The sequence below is a fragment of the Eretmochelys imbricata genome, chromosome 8 (assembly GCF_965152235.1).
Source record: "Eretmochelys imbricata isolate rEreImb1 chromosome 8, rEreImb1.hap1, whole genome shotgun sequence".
NCBI lineage: Eukaryota > Metazoa > Chordata > Testudines > Cheloniidae > Eretmochelys > Eretmochelys imbricata.
In genome coordinates, this window is record NC_135579.1 from 83,124,856 (window position 1) to 83,147,289 (window position 22,434).

Here is a 22,434-nt window from a genome sequence, read left to right on the forward strand (position 1 = left end):
CGACTGAAATGTATAGGCAGCAAAGCAATAAAACTAGAGCCAACTGCACTATAAACTTCAAATTTATATTTAGCGGCATAAGTAAATTTACAGAGTCAGCTGTTGGCTGGACACATCACTGGGGAAAAGGTGGTCAAGGCAGCTGCAAGGTGCTAATCCCTCCATAGTCAAGGGCACCGTATTAGTTTGGGAGGTCCCAAGCATATGGACTAGAATAGAAGACAGGAGACAAAGGGAAGTTCTAGCTGAGCAGATGTCAAAAGGGAACTCGACTTTGAGTGATAACAGCCTAGGAAATATTCCTCTTCTTAAAAGGTTCACATGGAAGAGCATTAATACAACTTAATGCCAGACTTAGGATCCAAAGAGGTACAGGTGGTCTGACAACTTATTTCATCTTATTGACCACCCAGTTAAATCTAGTTATATCTGAGCTGACTCCAAGAGGTGAATTGACCTTATGACTGTTATTGCTGATGCGTGGATTTTTAAGGTGCTCATTCCTATATCATTTTAAAGGAACTCCAGTATGTCAGTAACAATTAGATCCACTGTTTATCTGTCAAAATAGCAAGAAAATGTTCTCCAGGTCCTTGTATCCCAGTTGGGTATGGACTGCTTGCAGGAGCACATCATAACTGTAATGACTTATCAAAAGCCCCTTTTTCCCCCAAAAGGAAATTGCCTCTAAGTGGACATGCCTTAAACCTGAAGTGAACAGGACTATTTTGGCAAATTGGCTCCTGTGTCCATAGAATACCAGTCCTGTGTCCATAGAATACTAGGTATCAGATCTTCTGTTGACATGTTAACAATTCTGAGTGCAAATAATGAGGGGAGACAAAGGTCCCCAAGTTTCTGGCTATTTTTTGCAGTATCCAGAATGTATACAATGTGCAGTCTCGTAAAATTGCTAGGGCACCGGTGGTGCTGGAAGTTATATTCCTGACCCTGCTGAAATACCTGTCTGCTGGATTTCATGGTTATCACATGTGCTTGTTGTCCCCTCCAAGAGCAGCAAATTCAATTAAAGAACTCTTTTGATTTTCTGCTCTCCCAGGAATGCTTAGAATCAGAATACCCAGTCTACAGTGGTGTGAATGACAGTTAAGATGGTTATGTATTTCTCTGCCCACACCATCAGTCTTTTTTTCTTGGCCATATCTTTGTTCATTCTTGGGCTGTGTGGAAGAAACTTAGAACATACTTAAAGACACTTTGTTGTACAGGTTTCAGAGTAGCAGCCGTGTTAGTCTGTATCTGCAAAAAGAAAAGGAGTACTTGTGGCACCATAGAGACTAACAAATTTATTTGAGCATAAGCTTTCGTGACCTACAGCTCATGAAAAAAAGTGAGCTGTAGGTCACGAAAGCTTATGCTCAAATAAATTTGTTAGTCTCTAAGGTGCCACAAGTACTCCTTTCCTTTTTGTTTGTACAGTAGATCCAAAAAACTGTTAAAAATTCCAAAAAGACTGAGATCTGCTGATACTGTAACAACGAAACAGACATTGTCAACTTCAATCATAGTGTTGGTTAACGTTTGCTCAATAGAGGAATTTAGGAGGAAAAAATTAAAAAGAGGGTCATGATCTAGGATTATGCGTCTCACAATGACACTCACACTCTGAGGCAAGAACTAGTTGCAGAGGCTGGAACAGAGAATACAGCCAGATAAGTGTGCAGCACCCGCAGTACTGTGTTGGTGTGTCCACACCCCACATACTATTATAATAATCTTTGTACAAAGAATGCCTTCTGAGGTGTCATTTGAAAACTCATAATTTGCTTTTTTCAGGTCATTATTGTCCTGAAAAAAAGGTATGTGGCAACACGCTATGTGAAGTTATAAGATTACACTGTATGGGGTTATTATCACATGTTCCAAACTGAGGCTGGCAAACAGGTCCATCTCAAACAAAGGAATGTGTCCTTTGCTTAATTTGCATTTAAGCAGTAAAGAGAGAGTCATCAAGCAGGAAGGGAAACAAAGGACACTCAAACAGGTGAGGAAAAAGCAACGGGGAACATCCTTCCATATGGACTCTGTCTCCTGAATCTCAGCTGGAAATGTTTTTCAAGAGAGACCGACACTATAAAAAGGAGGGACAAATACCCCAAGGCACTCCTCACATTCATGGCATCAGAAGTGACAAAAGAAGCATTTTGTTGAACTCTGGGAGAAAGGGTCCTGACCTAAGAAGTTGGGTCAGTAAGACCATTGAGAGCATGTGGTGAGAAAACGTTGTTTTGAATTTAAAATAGTTTTTTAAGTTAGGCACCAGTTGCATTTTATCTTTATTTTTCTTGTAACCATTTCTGATTTTTATGCCTCATTACTTGTACTCACTTAAAATTTCTTTCTTTGTAGTTAATAAGCTTGTTTCATTGTTTTATCTATTCTAGTGTGTTTGTTTGGGAAACTTCATTTGGGGTGGCAAATTGTATGCATATAATTTCTATTAAAGAAATGATGGACTTTATATAAACTTGTATTGTCCAGAAGAGGGTTGGGCAGTACAGGACACACATTTGGGGTGTGGGTGAGGGGAATCTAAGACTGGGAGTGTGTTGGAGTCACCATGCAGTATAACAAAGCCTGGTAAGATCCAAGGTGTGGCTGTTTGGCTGCACATAGCTGGGAATGACTTGCATGCTGGAGGCTGTTTATGAGCAGTCCAGACTGGAGGCTAAAGCAACAAAGCATTGTAAAGGGTACTCCAGGTTAGAGGGCAGAGGTGATACAGCTACTCATTAGTCTGTGTTGTCCCCTGGTATGTCACAGTGTTACAAGTTGTGTCTTCTTGTTTGTTAAATAATTAAGTTATTTATCCTAATCCGACCTCAATCCTCACTCAAATACAGAGTCTTACTGTATGGTCTCCATCTGCTGGCAGAGAAAAACTGTACCCAAGAGCATAGGCTGGCACAGAAGATTTAAGAGAAACTGTAGTTGATTAAAAGCACTGACAGGAAATGAACCACACTACATATTTTTTGATGCAGATACTGGTAGCAGAACTTTGCTTACCCAACTAATTTGGTCCCATGATACAATAATAGGACATGAAAAAAAGTTTTACATCTCCAGATCCTCTAGACTGAGCAGTAAATCAGGGTTTAATATTTGTTTTAAAGTTTATGAGGATACTTAATATTCACTGTGTTGCTCATAACATCTCATTTAAAAAAATCCATTTCACTTTCTTATAAGTGGGAACTTTCGCTTGGCATGTTTTCATTAAAGTTTTAAGAGGCATTTAATCAGATACCCTGAAGAATGTCCTATAGTAATGGTGTTCCTACTGCCATAAAAATTTGGCTGCAAATATTTTTTCAGATTTTTTTCATTGAAATATTATTTTTTCTTACTTAAGAGCAAAATTGACCCTTGAATAAATGGACTGGGACTTGGAGAAAAATAATCCATTCCAAACCCATGTAGGCTTGTAGGGTTACAGCACAGCTCTTCCATGGCTGATAGTCCAGACCAGAGTTCCCCAGGCACTGGAATCCATGACAATATGGTTCCAGTGGCCATTGTCGAGCCTACCCATGCCCCACCAAATGCTTTCTTCCATGTCAAGTAGGGTTATCCTGGTGTTATGCTCAGAAGTGCTAATGGCCACTATTTGGATTTAAAGACAAATACAGCCCTCATTCATTAAAACTCATGGGTGTTCCAGGTCTTCTCTTTTCATCTCAACGGAAGGAACTATCAATCCCCTTCATGTAGTAAAAGCAGCTTCAGACAATGGGGACTATGACCCAAGGCACTAGGCTGCAAGGCCATGGCAGAGCTAAACAAAGTGGATTAAAAGGGATTTCCTTGGCTGTGAACATATGGACTAGGATATTGATTGCAGGTGGTGTGTGTTGAAGGGAGCAAGCAGAAGGAGTTGTGAGCATGACGGTGAAAGGAAGTAGCAAGACAGATCATCTTGGGCACAGAGCTGCTGGAATGGGTGACCTGGGGATTTCTCAGCAAAGAAACTGCCAGCTGTTGTTTGTTTCTGTGTTCAGAGAAACAGGACTTTGTGTATATTTGTGTGAATAAACAAGTTCAGACCACAAATATATCTGATTCCTATCACCAATTTCTCATCCAAACAGAAACAACAGAATCAGTGTATCCTTGAACTGACCATACAGTCCTCCCTAATGTTAAACATCCACTGTTTTCAGTTGGAATTTCATATGTGGCAGGGCTGCAGTCTTGAAGGAGCAAAGAACTAAATCTGCATTCCTGGAGTAACTAAAAATGATCACTGCTTTCCATGGGAGTTCTTGATGTCCAAGGAAAGCAGGACCAGACTCTACAGCTGCACTTCCTTTTATGTCTCCTCCCACTACCTGCTTACCCTCCCTCAACATTTTCCTTCTTCATTCTAGAGGGGGAAAGAAATGAACAGATAATACAATACTCATAATTGGAACAAAGCAGTGGACCAAATTCTGCTGCTGATGGGCACATTTCTAAATAAGAACCGAGGGTCTCAAGAGGCCTCCACATCTGCACACAGCGTGACCTGTGTCCACAAAGGGGACACTTCACCCAAGGTGGCAAGTGGCTCCCTTGGGGGCAGGGGATACAGGATTCAGGTTACACAGCCCAGCGTGGAGCAAGTCAGGAGGTGGCAGGAAAGGTGGCTAAGAGCGAAGGCTAGGCTCAATACCTTTTGACTGTGAGGGGAAATGGTCCATGTAATATAGTCTGAAGGTGTGTTAACTTGCACTGCTTCCCCTCTGTGCAGAAACCCTCTTTTTACGTAAAGTTAGTCTGTTAGATCTGAGGTGTGTCCCAGGGACCATCTCAATGACTCTCCCCAAAATCCTGAGGCTGGCCTTACGGATTGTAGGTTCACACAATTCTCACTGCTGCTGCTCCTCTTGTTCACCTCTCCCTTCTCCCCTGCCCCCCAAATAACAAAATAATCTGATACACTCCCAGGGCAGCCAACTCACCATGTTATGAAACACTGCACTTTCTCCAACATTTAAAAGAATCCAAGGTATATATCCTTGAAGACATGAAAAAAATCAGAGAATTACTTGCTCTCTGGACCATAGTTCCAAAAATCTACAAAATCCACCAAAAATTTAGAAATTTAAAAAAAAATCTTTAAAATGAAAAAAATACATTTTCCCCTCCCTCTGCCCTCCAAGGAATAATCATAAATAGTATCACCTATACTGGCAAATTGAAAGTGGCAAATTTGATCAAGGCATTTTTTTCCAAACCAGGCTAACTTTGGAGTGACGTGTTTCCTGAATATTTACATACATACACACACACCTGGAAAATATTTCTAAATATTTCCGGTTCTAAAAAGTTTTCAGATTCCCTTAGCCACTATTTTGTATGTTTCTTTAATAACTTTCCAAATATTTAGCAGGCTGAAGTGAAGCCAACTTAAGCTTGAATATTTGTTACTATATTTCTCAGATGTACTCAGTGTCAAACTACAATAAAAAAGTAATTCAGTGGCTGATATAATTCTGCCTTCTTGTGATGGGTCTGAATATGAATTAGTGACTCATTGATCCATTGTAAGCAATTGGGATTCTAATAAAGCTTAAGGGATGTTACAAACCATCTACCACACAGCTGGCAGATTTATGTTGCACACGCCTGGGTTTAAATGCATTTTTATAATTGCAGTCAATGGGAGTCTTTGCATTGACTTCAGCATGTTGTGGATTAGCCCCAAAAAGATTTTCATTGGTTGCGTTTGGAAAATAGCAGTTCAGTTGGTTTTAGGTGTCCTGTTTTTAAATCCTAAATCCCATATTATTTAATTGAATTTAAATTAAATTCCATAAAGTGCATGCACTTGGAAAATACTGCTCCACTCCTGGATACTGGGATTTGTGTACCAGGCACCCAAATATTAGCAAACTCTGGCTCCAGGCACCAAGAGCTTCCTGATTATCTGACTGTAAACTATTTGTCATTATGTTGTTAAGAACTGAATGAAGATTACAACCTGTATAACTGAAATTGGCACATAGTTGTGAACTAAATGGTAAATTAACATGATTGTTAGCCACATTCTACTCCCAGCTGCACTGATGTAAATACAGAGCAACTCCACTGAGTTCAGCTCCCCTATTTATTCCTGTAGCTGAGAGCTGGTCACAGAACACGGAGGAAGAGTTAATGCTGTTGGGAGCACTGCTTGCTGTGGACAGAGCAACATATGGCCTTTGTTCTGCATAATTGTAGTCAGCAGCTTTTACCTGGCAGAGCAAATGCCCCTCTAACTCTTTGTTAAATCAAAGGAATTTCTGGTCTTTCTGCTAGACTATATTTATAGTTCCCTGAGTCTTTCCTCTTGTCTGAGATTACCTCTTCACTGCCTTCTTAACCACTTCAACAATGTTTATCTTTAGTACTCTTTTATAAATACTACTCTTAACTTGGCTGTCACGGTATGGTACTTTGTATAACTTCTCTCCTTAACTGATTTGTTTCAATTTATTTCTTATAACTTTCTTCCCCAGGTGGCATTACCAATCAAATGTTGAACCATCAAAAAATGCCTAATTCTATCTCAATAAATATTTCTAAGGCAGTGAAGTTTTAGTCCTGATTATTGTTCTAGATACTGATATGGTCACCATCACCCCAGTATGGGAACACAGTTGGTTGACTCTTATGGAATAAATAATGGGTGGAGCTCATTTAATTTCACTGTCACACATCGTTATGTGGCATCCTTTCTCCCTTTTAACAGAAACCTATGTAGTTTCTTTGGTCAAAGCGGTGAAACTGTGCTTTGCAGGTTTCAGAGTAGCAGCCATGTTAGTCTGTATTCGCAAAAAGAAAAGGAGTACTTGTGGCACCTTAGAGACTAACCAATTTATTTGAGCATAAGCTTTTGTGAGCAACAGCTCACTTAATCGGATGCATTGGCTTTGCAGAGCTTTCTTATACAGTTTAATTTATAGTGCATTTAACTTTTCTCTGTGTGTAACTGATATCCTAAATCTGTCCATAGTTAATGAGAAGTTTAATAGCTGTGAAATTATTTTAGAGGGGGGAGAAAATGCACTGGTTTTCTTCTAAAAAGGAAAAAAAAAACCAACCTTGTAACACAGCTTCTTCCATGGAGCCCTCTTTTCCAGTGCCTGCTTCTCACTGTCAAGTTTAAAACAGGATGCCTCTGCTACTGAAACATTGCCTTCAACTCTATCCCCATTGGATGTAAATTTTTTTTTAACCCTTCCTCACCTATCCTTGCTGGGGTGTTGACTCGTGAATTTGGCTATCCCAGATGGAGGCAACCTCAAGTAGGCTGTTCAATACCACTTACCCCAAGACTGCAGCAAAATAGCCTGAAGGATTGGACCATCTGTGGGCTCAGCCTGAGCATCCCCGCCACCTCGGGGGCAGCTTCTCCTGGCTCATTTCCTTCCCATTCACAGAGCCATTTCTCCATCACCCTTATACAGATAAAGATACAAAAGACCCTCGGCCAGATTTGCAAAAATATTTAGGCACCTAAAAAAGCATACACACACCTAGTGAGATTTTCAAAGGTGCCTAAGCAGGCTAAGGGGCCTACATTTCATTGAAATTAACAAAAGCTGCAGACCTAATCCGGGTGCCCAAATGCCTTTGAAAATCTGCCCACCTGTTTTGGGATATTACACATACACTTAGCTCAGGTTAAATGCATTTACCAAACAGGGATTAGCACTTACATACTGACATGTGGGAGTAGACAAGCAGCCAGTTCAAGCCCTCCTCCAATTCTGGTGAGCTGAGAAGGCCACCATGGATTGATCCCATTATTAGCAATAAGATCTTGATAAATGAGCATCTGATGAAGTGAGCTGTAGCTCACGAAAGCTCATGCTCAAATAAATTGGTTAGTCTCTAAGGTGCCACAAGTACTCCTTTTCTTTTTGCGAATACAGACTAACACGGCTGTTACTCTGAAACTTGATAAATACAGTGACACTGGGGCATGCTAGGGCACCCAAGGACCTTCATCTGGAGAGGACAGGGCTTAACATCACCCCTTAAAGATGACAAAAGTGTGGGGGAGGAAATGATTAAAAACATATGCCTTGTTCACTGAATCTGGTACCAACTGCCATCACTTCACTGTGGAATCTCTGAGATCCACAAAGCAGACCATATGGGGCAAATTCATCCCCCCGCTATAACTTTATTAACTTCAATGGAGTTACACTGGGCATGAATTTGGTCCTATAGAATTTTCTCAATAAATATATATTTTGTGGCCAATACAGATTGCCCTAGTGTACCACAAAGCCCCTACATGAATTGGTCTGGTTTCCCACAGCTGGGCTAGTAAAGGCTGATAGTGCATGATTACTCCAGCATCCATATAGATGATTAATCTTTTCAGTGGGAGTTAGGTTTACTGTTACCAATAATGTTAGGATTATCACTACAACTAGATCTGATATTAGACCTATGATTAAGAATGGATTTGCTATGTACTATGGATGAATTAACTGTTTGCTTGTCACACAAATAGCAAGACTATTGCCCTTATTCAACAAAGCATTGAAGCACCTGCTTAATCTGAAACACAGGAGTAGTTCCATTGTGTTGACAACCACAGCAGCTCTATTCGTTATCAGCACATACCAAGGAAGATATAAAACTGAGCAATGGAAAAAACAGAAATAATGTACTGGAATCCATTTTAATCTTGGAGAGTAATGAGCCATTTTTCCTTTGATGCATATCCTGGAATCCTTATTGATAGGTAAGAAGATGAAAAAGAGGAATTACGTGAGTGTCTAAAGTGTAGGTACAGAAGCAGGGAAAATAATTGGTGCAGAGTAATCACCACTTAACTGCAGCAAGGCAAAGCTCTGTATTCCTTGGCCTGATGTGTATTTTTCCCCCCTTGTGTAAATAGATTTATATACGTGAGAGCAGAAAACAACTTCTGTGGTCACTTAATCTATCCCCCTTTTATCACTGCAGGATAGAATACATCGATTTTTACAACATCTCTATTAGCTCTCTGTATAATCTTGCCTAGAATATCTTGAATAATATTAATGGTGATTGCAACAGCTCCACTGGCAGGTTTTCCATTTTAGCACTCCCTCTGTTATATGGTGGTCTGTATTAGTTACCCTAAATTTCTCCTCTTAATTTTAGGCCATTACTTCTTCTCGCAACATAGTACGATGCCTGCATTGACCGCTGAGTATACCAATTGTATACACAAAGCCCACTGAAGTCAAAGGGAGTCTTTTTGCTGATTTCAGTAGATTTTGGATCAACCCCTAGTTTAGCAGGTGGTACAAATTAAAGAGTACTGAAGTTGATTCATTCACCTCCCTGCCATTAGGTGAATTAAAGGGAATTAGTGTTCTCTCAAAGTATAGAAGAATCTGAACAGAGATAAAATGTAGAGGAAATTGTAGCGGAAACAGGATCTTGCTATATTTCATGCAGGATCTTCAAGCTCTGAGGGGGCAGAAGCACCAAGCTTTTTCTGTGGCAAGATGTCTAAGGTGTTAGAAGTAACATCAGGCTGTGTGTGCTCTCACCCTCTCTCTTGCTCCTTTCCCTCAGGCAGTGCTGCAGGATGCTTCTCCCTGAAGTGCTGTCCGCTGCCTACCTGGTAACAAGAGAGGGCTACAAGAGTGGGGCAAAACACTCTGGCACTGATGCCTGGGAGAGGCAAAGAGATCCTGTGATGGCAGGGACGCAGCCTGGCAGGGAGCAGAGAGTCACAGGCCAAATCAAAAAGAGAACATTCAAGGTGAAGGGAGGAGATCGGGAGTCACTAACAGAACAAGGAGCCTCAGGAAAGGAGGAAAGAGAAATGGGGAAAGCAACCAGAAAACAGGTAGAAATAGTAGAAGAGTTACCAGAGTAGAGGCAAAGCAAAAAAACCAGATAAACAGAAAGGAAAAATACATGCACATGCGTGCACGCACACACACACACACACACACACACGTACCACATGAAGTGACAAATTAAAGAGAGAAAAGAGACAGAAAAGGACAGGACAGAGGAAAAGGAAAGGGTTGGGGGATGGGGTGTAACAACCACTCCAGGGCATTGCTTCTTCAGAAGGATCCACATGTCAGGCCATTGTGATGGCAAACAAACTGGTTGGAAACAAGTGGGGCAGAGGGAGGGAGTGGGGAAGACAGGAAAAATAATGTTTTATGGGAAACAACAGTGTATATCACATCAAGTGGTATGTTGCAAATAGGAAATTTTGGCACAGGGAAGCAGCAGGCTGGAGAGGTTAGCAGTGTCTACTCTAAATGAACACTCCCCTGTAAAAGAAGATTGAGTTCCCAAATCATCCTGCAAGACTTAAAATGTGTGTTCAATGTTCTTTTGGACTGAAAGTGTCAATTCATGACAGAGAAACTGATGACTGTTTATTTTTCTTCCTGTTAAGGCTTCGAGGCAGCAGACAAGAAGAATTTAGTGCCCAGAGATGCAGTTGTGTTACCTTTTTCTCTCGAATTAGACTTTTTCCTACTCCTTAAAATAATCTTTGGTGTCAGAGGAAATCTGATGGGAAAAACTTGTCAAGAGTTTAACATGATATTATTACACTACTCATATTTTATGGACCAAATTCTGTCCTCGGATGCATGCACAAGTGGTTCCCATTGATATCAATGGGAGATGTGCACTTATCTCATCACATAAGCAGACCATTGTGTTAAATGGTCTGCCAGAGATGTGAACTTTGGCAAGCATGCCCCTCCAAACTCCTGGGCTTTTGCTGGCATCATTGGCTCCTTGCCATTCATTTGACAGAGGATGAAATCCTAGTCCCATTGGAATCAATGGAGAAACTCCCATTCAGTTCGGGGTGTGGGGGGAGGGGAAGACTTCACCCAATGTATATAATGAAAAATGAAAAAATACACACATTGTTTTCCTGTGATTAGGAGACAGAAGTTTATGTGGGTAGCAGCCCAAAGCCGAAGTATGGAAAGAAAAGGGACAAAAGCAATACTATTTAGAAAGCAGTAAAAGGCATGATACTGGCCATAAGTAGATCTCATGCAAGTAGAGAATGTGTGATGCAGAAATGGAAAAAGAAGTAGAACAGATGTTGAACTAGAAGCTCAGATATTCTGGTGCTAGGGACCATATACATAAATAGATAGAGAAGAGACAATTCAAACCATCCAGTAAGGATCAGTTCCATATTCACATTTCACTTTCTGAGGCTTCTATTGATTTGACCCTTTACTGATAAATCTTGTCATTACTGACGGTGAAATTACACATCTATTTGCTAAACAAGATTTAGAATGAGACATAAACAGATGCAATTCAAGATTTTTAAAAGTTAATAGTGACTTTGGATGTCTCAGTTATTGGATATCCAGCTTGAAACATATTAAATGGGCTTGATTTCCTGAAAGCACAGAGCTCCTGCTCTGAAAATTAGGTGTCTCAAATTGGGTGCCCAGAACGTGAGGCCCCTAGACTCATCAATCACTTTTGGAAATCTTGGCTGAAATTTCACTCATGTTATTTAATATTCAAGACAGTTCCTTTAAGCAATATATTATTACTTATTTTAACATTTGGTTTAGTTAGGTATCTATTGCTGCCACCACATATAACACAAAGGTATCCATTTGTTGTATTTGGTTTACAACCACCCCCCAGTGAGATTGTCACTTTAAGTTTCTGGACAAACTAAAAAAGCCAGTATCCCCCCGTTTAAATACATTTTTCCTCAGCACCATTATTGGTAATTCTTCAAATGGGTCTGCAGTTCCTATCTTACAAGAGTGTTGTGAGGTTAAATTAAGTAATGTTGTCAAGTTCTCAGAGATATATGATAGAGATGTGCAAAATGTTACTATTATTTAGTTATCCATTGGATGAGTAATCACAGCAAAGGCACATTGTCTTCCTGTCCAGCCCATATTGTCCACCTGAGTTTTGATTGCCTGTTTCTGGGTTCCATTACTTTACAAATATCTAAAAACTTTCCTTCATGCATCATTAGGAATCTAGGCAATAAAGCAGGGATTTGTTGGTGGATGAATCTGAAAAACGCCATAAATTTGATCAAGTATGCAGCTATCCAGATAAAAAATACATAAAACCACTGCTAGCTCACAAGCACAGTTCAAACTCAAACTCAAGACAAGGCTGATTTCAAGTACATTGGCAACAAGTTGAACAGTTCACACAGGTCTAATGGCTAAAAATCCAAGTATGGCTTCAGATGGGATTGGGGATATAAAACACTGAATATTTGCATTCATCTCTTGCTTTGGGCTGATTGAGGGGTAAAATATGTTCTTTGATGCTCATTAATCTGTCTGCTATTTCAAATTGCATTGCCAGGGAACCCTCTTGGATCATTGACAGAAGCTGACATGGCTCTGTCTTCAGTCACATGGAGTGACTGTCACTTGTCACTTACACATCCTTTTCTTCTGGTCAGACTTCTGTTCATTTCCGGACTCTGGCTTTTCAGTCTGCATCTGACATTTTTGCAGTTGCCATTCTGGGCTAAACAAATATACTCACTCTGATATTAGCAGTACTGTTTTCCCCCCTCTGTGGGGGTCTCCTCATTTAGGGTGCAATTTCCAGTTTGAGGAGAATTACACCTCCAGCTCCAAGTGCAGACATACCCTAAAACCCTGGAAGGATGGGTACTCCTCTGCTTGAGCAAACACAGATTTTCCAGCTGTAAAGATGTCTATACAGTCAAGTGGCTGTCCAGTACTCAGTTTAATATACACTATGAGAGATTTCCAAAGGTAGTTAGGCATCTAAAGGTGCAGATAGGCACCTACTGGGATTTTCAAAGCTCCCATGGGAGTTAGACACACAGGTGTTTTTGAAAAACCCACTAGATACCTAGCTGTCTTTTTTAGTGCCTAAATATCTTTGGAAATCTGGCCCCCTTGGTCTGCAAATTTGTCTGACTACATAAACTGCCAATAATAATCTCTTTAGTATCCTTGTGCTGCCTATTACCTCAAGTAATCTGAACTATGACTAGCTCATTGTGATTAGCTTTTATTACTAGCAGATTAATTTTGCATCATTTCATGGCACGAGCCCTTTATTAATGTGACAATCACACATTAGGTACAATTCCTATGAATATACAGTAAAGTGTTTCCTCTAATAAATGATCATTTCACACAATTCCACTTGCATTTAACCTTAAATCTGGACAGTGATGCCACAGATTCTCTTACAATGTAGAAACCCTGGTTGTTTCACTCCTCCAGAATTGCGGTTAGAACAAGATCTGTGTCTGGGGAACAGCAGCTGAAAACCTCAAACTAGAAGAGGCCTTTCGAAACCTGTAAGGGCACAGGGTTGAAAACACATTCTGAGGTTTGCATGCAGACTAGCCTGTATATCTAAAATGACATTTGTATGAGATGAGAATAAATGGTTAACATCTTCAGCTACCTTTTATTAATCTATGTTCTCCAGCCAACCAGCAAGGCTATGCTGTGAAACAAACTCTTCCATTAACCCATACTATTATACTAATCATGCTACACCCTCCTACCCCAATCCCAGCAGTTAGGAATATCGACTTCATTACACTTCTGGTCCTGAACAACTCAAGAAGCAAGGCATGAGGTCGCATCAAAATGTGTTTCCGGACATGGCCTCACAGAGCATTATCCACTGGGCTGCCCAACATGTTGAGATTTAACAGTGTCAAGAGCAACTGTTGAGAGACAAGTGCCTTTATCTATGTAGAAATGCATCATTTGCTTTCATGATGTACAATGTTTTATGTGACTAAAATCAGGGATAGCATTATGGATGGCAACTTGTGGCTACTTTGACAGCCAAGATGAAACAAAATAATGACCTTGTAAATTCTTGTCAGTAACTGATATTGATGTTCTTGGCCTTGTCCATTTAACAATAAACTTCAGCATATGGAGGGCCTTGTCATGCCAGGCCATCTCAAAGCACTTTACAAATGAAGTATAATAATTTAATAACCTATACTGCAATGCCAAGTAAATGATTAAAGTTAGGTGAGAATATGTGACTTTGATTTGATTTAAAATGTGACAGTATCCTTGACGTATTCAGGCAATGAGTTCCATGCAGAAGATGCTAAATGGCTGAAGCTACAGATATCTAGCAGGACAGATGTAGACAAGTAGGCCAGGTTCTGATGACTGCAGCTGCAGTTTATGGATTAAATGCTGCACCTTGAAGCCAAGACAGAATCCCACTAGCTGTGAGCATACCTGAGCCCGAACTGGAATTATGTGCTCATTCCATCTGGTCCCTGGTCCTACTGGCAGTATGCTGAATCAGCTACCAACACTGACACTGCCAAAGATTCTTCCAAATGAGAATCAGAACTGCTATCACATCAGAGACATATTGGGCTACACCTGGCAGCCTGTAGAAGGACATAAAACTTCAATAAAACATGGTAAACATGTTGATAGTATTGTATTGTTTAAGAATATTATAACTATAACTATAACACACTATTATAACTCTGATAGATTCGGCTATGTCTACACTACCGCAGTAAGTCGACCTAAGTTACGCTACTCCACCTACGTGAATAACGTAGCTGGAGTTGACGTAGCATAGGTCAACTTATCTTACTCTTCTCATTCGGGGTGAAGTACTGGGGTTGACCAGAGAGCGATCTGCAGTTGATTTGTCGGGTCTTCACTAGACCCGCTAAATCGATCCCCTGTGCATCGATCGCTGGTTCGTCGATCCAGAGGTACCGGAGATATAGACTTGAAGATCAGAAGGGACTGTCATGCTCATCAGCTCTGTCCTGTGATCCCGCCAACATTTGTGCCACACCTGGCAATTTTTGTAAGATAAATACATTTTCATATGGATTTTATGGAGTCTTACATCCTGTATATTTGCAACGTTTGCTTATGAAGTGAACTAAGTCTGCAAAGCATAGATGTGGATGATAGTAGTCTGTGATGCTTATATCTACCACCAATCATTGCACCTGATGTGAAAGACAGATACCTTTTGTTTGGAGCGTAAAGAAGTCTGGAGCCACGGGTACAGTAAATATGTATCTGTGCTATGTTTTATTATGACAATCCTTTGGAACCTTGGGGCAGTGAACTGTCCCTTTTGCTAAGGATTTCTACATGTCTTTTTTGGCATTTGCATATGGGTTTAATGAAGACAGGAGAATCCTTCTGTGTCTACTGTTGTATAATATCTGTTTAAATACTATAGTAGGGATAATTAGCCAGTTGGTAATTGGACTATATGGTCTGTAAGAGAATAATATTCACAAATATCCCAACATCTGCGACATCTCCATCTTCTGGGCTCCCTGCTCCATCCATTGTCTAGCACCAGTCTCCTCTCTTCTTTAGCACAATAGCACCACTCTTGGCCTAAGAGTCATTCACAACAGCCTTTCCATATTGCTCAGCCTCACCATCTCTCCATCTATTTTTAAATCTCATTTGATAACAGATCTTTTCTCCCCTGCCTACACCTCCTAAGACCCTACGCCTCTGTTACAGTGATCTCTCTAGCCATATTATTTAACTCCATAATGCAGTTTTTAGAGATTGTTTGAAATGTGCTATACAAAATACAACATTGTAATTTGCATATAGTTGCACCTTTATCAAAGATAAGGAGTTTAGCTTCATGAGTAAGAAATCGCTTGTCCACTAAAATCTTAAAGTACAGTTATTTATAGTATTTCACTTTTAATACCTGTTCTTGGTCTGGAGACAACACTATTTTTAAAGTACTTCTTTAGTCCTTAATTTGTATAACATATTTTAAGGCCAATGCTTAAATAATGTCCAAACAAAGCCAACATATTAATACATGAACAATTAGCTGTATCTACCAGTAACATCTGTTCCATGAATCTTAACAAGTAAAGAGACTCACTCATGCACTTTTAACTTGTGAAGTGATACTCTTCATCCAACAAGAGGCTCAGAACACACTAGATCAATAGTTTGTCCTTTTTTAAGAACAACTCTTTTCTTTCAAGTGACTAGAGTAGACACCCAGGTCAGAGTGTTGCATTTAGGAGGCAAGCACTCAGGAAATAAAGGGCATTGCATACTTTAAAAAAAAAAAAACAACTTGTTTTTCAAGAAAGAAAAAAATGTGGGAAAACGAGTAAAACTTTTATTTTGATCAATGACTGCTCCTCTTACGTGATTGATTTCAATGGAGATACTAGTGTGAATAAGACAAGCAGGATCTGGCCAGTGAATGTGAGCTGGGAAGTGATTTGGGGGTATTAAAATCACACAAAAAGACTTTCCCAATTCAAAAAAGGTTTTTAGAGTTTTCTGAAATCTATTTTCCTAAGTAGATTCAAATACCTCTGTGCTGGGATCCAACTCTGGTTGATGTGCCCCAATCACTGCTGTAATAAAGATAGAGAAGTATTAAATATTTGCATTTTATTCTTAATGTATTTAGGATGTATGGAATTTAATCTCAATACACCTTTACTTTGAAGAATTGTAAATAAGAGGGACAGAGGCTCAGCTGCTGTAAATTGGCCTGGCGAATGGGCATACAGGGTGGAAGGATGGTTCAGTGGTTAGGTTATTAACCAGCTTCAATTCCCTGCTGTGTTATAGATTTCCTGTACAACCTAGGGTGAGGCAATTAGACTCTCTCTGCTTTAGTTCCCCGTCTGTAAAATGGCATAGTAGTATATTCCTCCCTCACAGGGTAGTTGTGAGGATAAATAAAGATTGTGTGGTGCTCGGTTACTGTGGTGATGGGGACTATACAAATACCCAAGATAGCTAGCCCCATTGAAATTAATGGAACTATGTCAATTTGCACAAGCTGAGAATCTGGCCCAGCCAATGTTATGTCTTCACTTTCAGACATTTTTATCTGACACTGATATTTCTTCCTTGCACTATTAACCACCTAAGCCATTCTGTAGATAAAAAATAGTTTTGAAACAAAATTAAAATAAATGTATGTGTTGTTATAAAAATAGTTTTAAAATATAGAAAGACCTTTTTATTGGGAAATGAGATTCCACTTTAAGAAGCGGAGTCATAGATTCATAGATTCGTAGATATTAAGGTCAGAAGGAACCATTATGATCATTTAGTCTGACCTCCTGCACAATGCAGCCCACAGAATCTCACCCACCCACTCCTGCGATAAACCTCTCACCTATGTCTGAGCTATTGAAGTCCTCAAATAATGGTTTAAAGACTTCAGGATGCAGAGAATCCTCCAGCAAGTGACCCGTGCCACATGCTACAGAGGAAGCCGAAAAACCCCCAGGGCCTCTTCCAATCTGCCCTGGAGGAAAATTCCTTCCCGACCCCAAATATGGCGATCAGCTGAACTCTGAGCATATGGACAAGATTCACCAGCCAGATACCCAAGAAAGAATTCTTTGTAGTAACTCAGATCCCATCCCATCTAACATCCCATCACAGGCCATTGGGCCTATTTACTATGAATATTTATAGATCAATTCATTGCCAAAATCATGTTATCCCATCATACCATCTCCTCTATAAGCGTATCGAGTTTAATCTTAAAGCCAGATAGGTCTTTTGCCCCCACTGCTTCCCTTGGAAGGCTATTCCAGAACTTCACTCCTCTGATGGTTAGAAACCTTCGTCTAATTTCAAGTCTAAACTTCCCAATGGACAGTTTATATCCATTTGTTCTTGCGTCCACATTGGTACTGAGCTTAAATAATTCCTCTCCCTCTCCGATATTTATCCCTCTGATATATTTATAGAGAGCAATCATATCTCCCCTCAACCTTCTTTTGGTTAGACTAAACAAGCCAAGCTCCTAGAGTCTCCTTTTATAAGACAGGTTTTCCATTCCTCGGATAATCCTAGTAGCCCTTCTGTACCTGTTCCAGTTTGAATTCATCCTTCTTAAACATGGGAGAACAGAACTGCCCACAGTATTCCAGGTGAGATCTCACCAGTGCCTTGTATAACGATTCTAACACCTCCTTATCTCGACTGGAAATACCTCACCTGATGCATCCCAAGACCGCATTAGCTTTTTTCACGGCCACATCACATTGGCGGCTCATAGTCATCCTGTGATCAACCAATACTCTGAGGTCCTTCTCCTCCTCTGTTACTTCCAACTGATGCACCCCCAGCTTATAACTAAAATTCTTGTTATTAATCCCTAAATGCATGACCTTACACTTCTTACTATTAAATTCCATCCTATTACTATTACTCCAGTTTATAAGGTCATCCAGATCCTCCTGTATGATATCCCAGTCCTTCTCTAAATTGGCAATACCTCCCAGCTTTGTATCATCCGCAAACTTTATTAGCACACTCCCACTTTTTGTGCCGAGGTCAGTAATAAAAAGATTAAATAAGATTGGATCCAAAACCGATCCATGAGGAACTCCACTGGTAACCTCCCTCTAGCCTGACAGTTCACCTTTCAGTATGACCCACTGTAGTCTCCCTTTTAACCAATTCCTTATCCACCTTTCAATTTTCATATTGATCCCCATCTTTTCCAATTTAACTAATAATTCCCCATGTGGCACTGTATCAACCGCCTTCCTGAAATCTAGCATTGTTCTTTTCCAGACTGCTACTATTTATGAAAATTAAGGCATATCTTGTTGTAATGGGCTTTATCATAACCCCACAGCACCTATCACTGTTCTCTCTATCAGTGCAGTGTGACTAACTGTGAGCCAAACCCTGCAGGCATTCCCCAGTCAATGGGAGTTTGACTTAAGTGGGAGTTATGCCTGCAGAAGACCTACCACACTTGACCCAACAATATTAGGCACACAAATTCCTCAGCCTTCCTATTAAATAAACAAAATGTTGATGCTTGTGGTGGACGGAACATCTGAGTATCACTTTATAAACATTTTCTGAACTTTTCACTGTCAAGTTTCCCCCAGTTTTATTAAATTTTACAGTTAGCCATCAGAAACCCTTTAAAAAGGAGTGAACAATAGCAAGTAGTGCCCTTTTTGTGTTAAAGAGCAGCTGTCCCAATATTTTGCATTGTTGTGGGTTGATGATTATTGGTGCACACCCACACACACTTCCTGGACATTAATGGGTCTGTTATTAGCCTTACTCACTGGTCATAAATAATATTTATTTGTATTTTCTTTTTTCTAAGTTCTTGTCTCTTCATTTGGGGAAACCTACCTCTTTTCTTTTTAATGGAAGATTTTATAGCAGGGGAGAGCTATTGGATTAGCCCATTGGTTTTTATTGGGACTTAAAGATTGTTCTCTTGCTTCTCTTAGGTGTTGTTTCAGCAGGGGCATGTGAAATCCTTGCAAAGAAATCCCAAACCACATGAAACTTGTTGGTTTGAGGTTTTTTAGAAATTCCAAATTCAGGTTGGGTTAATCAAAAGGCTGAAACTTTCAAACAAACCTGGGCCAATTTGTTGCTTTGCAGAAAAATGATGCCGAATTTGTGGTTTTGACATCCCACTGGGTGAAACTTTACAGGATTTTGCTTTGAGATTTTTGGTTTTGCTTGATCCTGAAACTCAAAGTGAATCTTGGGTATGCAAACCTAATGTGTATCAAAACTAATGGAAATGTTCACATAAGCCTTAGGGGAAGTGAAACCACTGCATTTTGCACAGCTCTAATTATAAATAGACATGTTTCTGAGCCACAGAATTTGGATCTGGATTTGAATCAGAATATTTTCAAAGCTTCTTTTATTTGGATTTGGTGGTTCAGTTTAAACCTCTGTATAAAGACAGATTAGAAACATGAGATTCAGATCTGGGTATCGATCCTAATTTCCTAAAGATGTTTATGTTCAGATATTACATTCCAGTTCAGGATCATCTCTACTTATTGATAAATATTAATTTGAGCTGCAAATTCAGATCTGGCTTCTGCTACAACTCCAAAATGTCCTTACATTTTGAGTTTGGGGCTCCAGATAAAGTTAGAATTAGAATCCAAACTTCCACCCAGTGTCAGGCTGGGGAGCTCAGATATGAGTTCCCCATTAAGGCCCATCTCTAGTAACAAATAAAAGTATTTATAATACAATAACTGAGGGAAGGGCAGGGGAGGTAGTTGTTTCCAGTGGTTTCTCAATAGGGCAGCAAAGAAGAGGAAGGGAAGCAGCATTGTTACCTTATCCAGTGGAAACACAGTTTAGGATCCAGATCAGTAATGGAAAGAGGGACACACCCTTTCCCGAGACTGTGGGTTCTTGCACCCCTCCTGATGCAATAATTTCTGAAGTGGTTTGAATCCAGGATGAAAGAGTAACAAAAAAAAAAAATCTTTCCCCTATGTTCAAGTGCAACGTAACTAATCAAAATCAGCTTCAAACTGGCAACCAGTGCTGCAGGGGAGAGGGTTGCTCAGGTGCCAGCTATGGGCTCATCACAAAACAAAGCTTTTATTTGTGTTAGATTTATTACTGCCAATGCAATGAAATAAATGTAACCCCAGTTACTGTTTGTTACCACAGAACAATGTTAATCAAATAGCTTAATAAATTCAAGCTTACCAAACTGGAACATATTTGTCAGAGAAGCAATGTCCATAATAATATCTCGCATGGATGCAGAATGAGAAATGTACTTGCCAGGTGGAGTCTTTGATGGTCTTTGGATATATGGGACAGCCATATTCATTATCAATGAATCTTAACTATGTTAGACCATGAGTGATTGGGGAGGGGAAACAAGTGGATGTCTTTGCTAAATAATCAGCAAGGGAAAAAGCTGTATTTGAATAATGTAAACTAGCACCATTGGATTTCAACATTTGAACCCCATTGAGATGAAATAGAGGCTGCATACATCTCTCTGAGACATGTTTGTCTGTCTCCAAACTCAGGAAGACAGCACAGCTTTGGGTCATGTTCAGTGGGTTTTCTTAACAACTGGAAGGTCTTGGAACTTAATTAAGAAGAAAACAGAATTTAAGCTTCAGGTTTTTGGAAACTGATGGGTGAGTCAGTAGCCACGTGTTCTGGGAAATCTGTCTCAGAAAGGAGAGAGAAGCCAGCTGGCAGAAAGCAGTTATCTTATTTAGAGAAGTTTAATTTGTTATCCAGTGTAACTGTGTCTCTGTGGTGTTGACTTTGATGATCATGTTGAAATGTTTGAATGCATCACTAGTGGTCAATGTTTGCCCTGGAGGATGGACTGTGGCACATCAACCTCATAGTGTTGACACTGCTGCTTTTACTATGCTAAGTAGAGAGGTGAAGATGGGTGGGTTGGTGCAACAGTTAGTTTTGTGTCATCAGCTCTCTTCTTGTATGTGCCTCCAGTTCCGGTAGATGACGACGATCTGAAGCTGGATGAAAGCATAGCTGCACATCTCCCTTCCCACCCTCATAGTTTTTGTACATACTAGAGCTGCAACTTCTCTTGTAGAACCCTAAGAGGAGGAAGCTACAACTGCGTTTTCTCCCCTGAAATGTGCTCTAAGCTAAGTCCTCACTCAGACCTCATATTGCAGCTCATTTGTTACAGAGGGAAGTTTGGGTTAGTAGCTTGATTTGTAGTTTTCTTGTGTCTCCAAACCTCTCTTACCCTTTTGTCTGGTTGTCTGTTAGAAAGAACACTTGCTTCATTTGTCGCAGTTCTCTCTGCACCTAAGCATGGATGGACCATAATTCTTGGGAAACTGGAGACTTTACATTCATACTACATAGTAGTTCATCCAATTCCTGGTAGCCAAGTGTGTCCACTTTATAGCGATCACCACCCCAAGGGAAATCATAGAAGAGAAATTACAGGGGGAACTGGTTGTCTCAGGGTATTTGTAAGTAGTAGGGAGTCTTTCCCCCTGCATCACTGGCTCAAATTGGTTTTGGCTGGTATTGATCAAAAGCTGTTATGATCTGAAAGCTATATCTGATGATCCGATTCCAGTTCCCACATATTAATAATCCTTACTAACTTTAATAGTAACTAGCATCCTTGTTAATAATCTCACCAGAGATACAAAGGATTGAAGTGACCACAAAGACTGAACTCCCCATTCCCTCTACAGGTGGCCCCTCGAGGTCAAAATTAAGACTCATTTTCAGGGAAATGTGGTGATGTCAATCCACAACTTTTCTCAAATACTATATTTGCTCAATCAGACTCCTGCCCCCAAATCTTCCTGTCTTCACTACTGAATTTCAGCCTTCTGTTATCATTTGTTTCCTTTCCATCAGTGAATATGAGGCCTTTTTCATTCAAAGGATAGTTTCCATTTAGTTATAAAGTTTTAAAATTATTCTTCCCTTCAAATACAAGGGCAGATTCTCAGCTAATGAAAACTGTCATACCATCTTTGAGCTCAATTTACATCAGACGAGAGTCTGCCCTCGGTGCTTTAAATTCAGAAGGAAAATGTTTCTTGAAGCTTGAGAAGGTTTTGCAAGATGCAAATGAAAAACAAACTATTCTAAAGGATTTCTGCAATCCATATACCCAAGT